The sequence below is a fragment of the Leuresthes tenuis genome, unplaced genomic scaffold, assembly GCF_036924035.1.
Source record: "Leuresthes tenuis unplaced genomic scaffold, fLeuTen1.0.hap1 SCAF_14, whole genome shotgun sequence".
Lineage (NCBI taxonomy): Eukaryota > Metazoa > Chordata > Actinopteri > Atheriniformes > Atherinopsidae > Leuresthes > Leuresthes tenuis.
In genome coordinates this window covers 5,781,889-5,787,264 of record NW_027325368.1, presented here as the reverse complement: position 1 = coordinate 5,787,264, position 5,376 = coordinate 5,781,889, and the positions used below count along the sequence as shown (strand labels likewise).

At 41.4% G+C, this 5,376-nt stretch overlaps 1 non-coding gene across 1 annotated transcript; it reads right to left on the bottom strand.

Moving 5' to 3' along the window:
- Window positions 1–2,909: 2,909 nt before the first annotated feature.
- Window positions 2,910–2,992, bottom strand: trnal-uaa (transfer RNA leucine (anticodon UAA)). The gene has a single exon. It is a non-coding gene; the product is annotated as a tRNA-Leu (tRNA).
- Window positions 2,993–5,376: the final 2,384 nt, after the last annotated feature.

The window sequence follows — 5,376 nt, the reverse complement described above, 5'->3', positions numbered from 1 at the left end:
TCAGCTGAGAAGTAGGTCAGGCACAAAGGGCCGTTTTGGGAGGATGGTGCAAGGTGGGCAAATGGGGCTGAAGATGCAAACTGTGAGAGGACAGTTACCTGGGTGGTGGTGGAATCTGAACTGCTTTAGAGATCAAGCAGAAGGCAGGGAAGAAGCCCGGTTGATCTCTGATGGAGCTGATGGCATGAAGGAGGACAGAGCCCAGGTTAGTAGGACTTAGTAGGCTGAGAACCAGGAGACGGCGAAGAGATGCTGGAAGTCTGTGTTGATGGCCAGTTCTGGACCTGGGAGGAAGTTGGGCCGGAGGGCGGAGCGAGGAGTCAGCTAGTGGTCAAGCAGAATAGATGATTCTGGCTAAATGTTGTGCCTCAGAGTTTATTTGCTCAGGGATGAGAAAACCAAAGGTGTAGACTAAGTAAAAGATGTGTTGTCGGCCAATTCAAATAATATCATTGTGGCATTAAAGCAACATAATCTAAGGATGGGTGCATCTGCCTCCCCTTAGAAGAAGGTCTTATTTTGTTGTTTTACAGACTGTCCTGATCAGAATGAACCAGATTAAACAGATTGTATGTGACAGGCTTCTATTTCTTATCAATATTAATCCACAGACTGACACAGAATTACTAACAAGTCCTGTCAGAGTACGTGTTATTCACAAATACTCACACTTCCCATGAATATTTTACTCTGCCTCATGTATGAAAAATGTTCTCAAAATTGGTGTCGAAGGAACAGTCAATTGTGTGAAAATTAGATGAGAAAAAAAAAGGAGTTTCAGAGATTAAAGACCCAACCAAGATGAATTTATAATTAAAAACTATCTGCTTCATTATAATGCATCATTTTCAGTCACACTCTCCCAAGATCAGCCTCTTTCCCACTCTCGCCTCATTTATATGCAACCCTCTTCTGTGCTTTTCAGTAGTCCATTCAGCATCTCTGTGCAGCCATTCTGGAAGTTACCATAGCAGAGAGCATTTTGTACCAAAGAAATGTCCCTTTGCTGAACTTTGACCCGTCAGGTTGGAAGGTGAGAGACAGAAATTCCTCAAATTTTGACATAAACGATGTTTTTTTTTTTAGTGAGGGATCCACTGGGAATTGAGCAAGTTCTTAAATAAAGACAAGTTTGGATAAGTTTATTCGCTAACTGAACCCTTCACTGCTGTAGTTTGGTTCCTATATTTAAAGCAGTGAGGCTTTCAGCCATTTTCCAAAATAATTGTTAAGAAATTGAACACTAACTATAACAGGACTTTCAATGAATAGCCTTGGTAATGACTCCCGTGTACAGACGTCCCTTCCTTCCTTTAGCGGGTTTTCTTCAAGCAATTATGAAAGTATAAAGATTTTAAAATAATACAAACAAAGCAGAATATGCTTCATGCTTTGGATCCCTTGGATCAGCCACCATCTGCCATAATAACAGCATGACTTAGCTTTCAGTAAACAGATGAGTTTAGTCAGAGGTCAACTAGTGGGATATGTTTTGGTCCACCTTGGTAGTTGTCTCTAATGCCATCATATGTAAATTTTCTAATACACACAACCCATTTTTGAGTCCTACATAGAAGAAGTGAAGAAGAAAAGGAGCACAGACACCATACAAATCCAAATGAACCTTCACTAATGCAGAAAAACAGTTACTAGGTCAGCTTGCTGGTGCCTCCACCACGATCAAGACAATCCAAACTCTTTTCACGTGTCGTTCCACGATGGTGGAATGACCTTCCGAGTGCTACCAGAACGTCTATCTTAAAAAAAAAAAAACTGTTGAAGACCCAGCTCCTCAGAGAGCATCTCCTATCCTGTACTTCCTCTATGCCTGCAGTCTGTCTCTACACCGTCACCTCTGACAGAGTCTGACTGGTGGTCTCCTTCTACGTAGCTTATTGTTAGCTGTAACGTTATATCCTCGTTTGTAAGTCGTTTTGGATAAAAGTGTCTGCTAAATGCATGTAAAAACATGTATTATCCCAGATATTTCCAGACATGACAGTAATTTCTGGCTGTGTTTTCATAGAGTAGATGTTCACCACAGTTGTTGTTTCTTTATTAAAGTTTTAAGTTTGTTTGGTGTTCGGAAACCTACTTCTTCTGCTGAATTAGAACCAATAACCACATGGTCTGCACTGCCACCCTCTGGTGACGCTTTGCAGCCTTGTTTGTTTGTTTCAACCCATTTAATGGAAATGTTTCTGATTCACATTTCCTTTTTGCAACTTTCAGATTTGCTTCTTTATGCAATGAAAACCAGGCTAAAGTGTGCTGTCAAACCACAGCTTCTGCTTCAGTGCAATAAATAAGATTCATCCATGTTTAATGGATGTCATCCAAACCTGTCCAGCTCTGCTCAGTCATTGGAGTGTGAATTACCAGGTGAGTATTTATTAATTTTTCCACCTTGTTAATAAAAGAATTAGGTAAAGCTGGGTTATCTAAGCTTATTAACTATCCATTATCCAAAGGGACTTACACTCATATCCCAGGTAGAGTAAGGTGGTCCTGCCATTTCATGCAAGTGGGATTTGAACCCCCAGTCAATCTTATCACTTCACTATTCAGCCACATAAGGTTTGGGGTTTGAACCCACGTGGACATCTGTCCATTGGATCTTAAGTCCAACGCCTTAACCACTCGGCCATCCTGGTCATTTTGGTTAATGGGTTGACATGTTTCGTTAGATGCTTTGACTTGTTTTTATTAATTTTTCGAGCTCGTAAATAAAAGAATCCAGTGAAAGTTGGGTTATCTAAGCTTATTAACTATCCATTATCCAAAGGGACTTACACTCATATCCCAGGTAGAGTAAGGTGGTCCTGCCATTTCATGCAAGTGGGATTTAAACCCCCAGTCAATCTTATCACTGCAGCTTAAAGGTAAGACACCGCAATGTTGACTTATTCTACCAGGAGTGGGGTTTGAACCCACGTGGACATCTGTCCATTGGATCTTAAGTCCAACGCCTTAACCACTCGGCCATCCTGGTCATTATAAACCTGCTCTAAGTGTCACGGCTGCAATCATGAACAATGAAACTGGGTATTAACGTTTGAATAACTCATTTTCAAGCTCACCATAATCACCTCGTGGTTTAGTGAAAATCAGACCGCATTTTCTCAGGAGAACATGAAAACAAAAGGCTGATTTCTTTCAGGATAAATGAACATATTATCAGTCAAAAACAAGCTGTGTTGCCTCAAGACAACAGAATAATCAACTCGAGTCACGGTCTCAAAATAAAGAAGTGCAGGCAAGGTCCCTCTGGGCCTCCGTAGAAAGCATCCTCTCTGAAATTGAACCTGGCGTGGCATTGTTTCCCTCAGATGCAGACACACATCCAAACGTCCCTTCATTAAAACAGAAATTGTGGGGTGCCAGAGGCTATGGCTCCAGGTCCTGAAGCTGCATGTCTTCCCCACTCTCTTCCTCCCCCTTCATGTCCACCTACTGTCAAATAAAAGCCCCCCAAAAAACCTGATAAATCAACACTGCTGCGTAGTTTCCCCATCAGATCTACTGAAGATGGAGTTGTAACTGGTCCACACTTAATTCCTATTAAAAGCTCTTTAGAGGTGGAGACAGCTGAGAGGGATGCTGGCACCTCTTCTTTCTAAATGTTAGTTACCCTGTAAACTCTCCCACTGTGTGGGTCTCTCAGGATGTATTATTCCCGCTCACATTTCCCCCCAAGGCTCGCTGTTTCCTCTCTGTACAAACATTTTCACATTGTTTTAAGACCTCTCTTCCCTCTGATTTGAACATTAAACAGCCAGCTGGCTTCTCTGTGTGCGGTGTGACTGCAGGCCACGAACGTGTGATGCTCATGTTGAGTGTGTGTTATATGATTCCTCTGCTGTGTTTGCTCTCAACAGGTTTCTTTATCATCTCATTCCCCTGCCATCTTTGCTCTCAGTAGGTCTTCATTATCAGATCCCCCTGCTGACTCCCTGCACACCATCTCAAATTCTCTGGGTTTTCTGGTCTTTTTCTTGACCGTGCATTATCGACTGAAAGCAGCCAAAAGCTTTTCTCTCTAAATGTGCTCACTTGATATTCTGGTCTGGACCCGATCTGTTGAACATGACACCATCACCTTATCCCCAGGCAGTTCTGTGTTACACAAATTGGTCTGAAACACCTGCTGTGTGTGGAATTGCAGTTGCTTCACCCAGAGAACACTCAGTCCTGACTTGAGCAAAGCCAGTAGCCAGGTTTGTGTCCAATAACATTACATGTTTTAACCAAGTTTCCAGAAAATCTGCAACGCTTCAGCATCTGTGTTTGTTTTATCGCTGTGTTTCTCTGCTTGCATTTTTCATTATCTCAGTGGAGCTAAAGCTTGGATAATATTTCAATAACATGCTTGCAAGCTATCTGACGTCAGGGTGCTGTACTTTGAACGGACAGCAGCTGTATGGTTCAAGCTATAATTCTTTACCCTCCTCATATAATCTCATCACACAGATAAATTACATATGTTGAGCCTAAAACCGAGAAATTCACCATGCTATGACATTATTAACACAGCAACCATTTATAATTGGTGTCATTAAATGGTTTTGAAGCTTCTATTGCTTCAGTATCCTTCCTTTTGGTATTATCTCCTCTCTGTTGGTGAATTAGTGCATCATCGGGGTTACTTAGTTACAGTCTTCCAGCAGTTTTCTATTAAGTCCCGAGGCAGGACTCTCAGTATTTGTCAGTGTACACAGACATGGAAATGGCTTCAAATTAGAGCTTAAAATCATGCCATTTAGTAAAATTGTCTTGAAAAGAATGTTAACCAATTGGAAAAAGGGGAAAAAGTCACATGAATGTTACTAGTCACCCAAGTTCGTCTCATTCAACCAAATACTTAACCCAAACCCCAGTGTTTGATTAGATTTAAGCATCTAAACTCATTAGGTTTATGCGTTTAAAACCACATGGTCAGGTTTTGGAACTAAAATCTTATTGGTCAGTGGGTTTTGTTTGAATTAGAGCCTCTTGTAACTCCTGCTGCTATAATAATAATAATAATAATAGTAATGATGATTACAACTTTGCAGAAAGGCACCGATGTTGTCACATTTCAGGCAGCCAATCACATGAACACAAACCGTCACAAGATAAACTTCTTCTTGCTTCGTCTGTCAACCCGAAGCTGTCATCCATGGCATGTCAGACACAAACCAGAACAAAGACAGAAAGCCCATTAGTGTGAGCAGATCAGACACACACTAAAGGTTGCTGGTAATATTAACAACGTGACAGTGATGTGGCTGGTCTGTTAAAATGAAAATGACCCAATCCCTGACCTCCAGGTGACGGCAGACGATACAGAAGCTCAGCAATGTTAATAATCTCTGAACCCTCTGAAATCCTAATTAA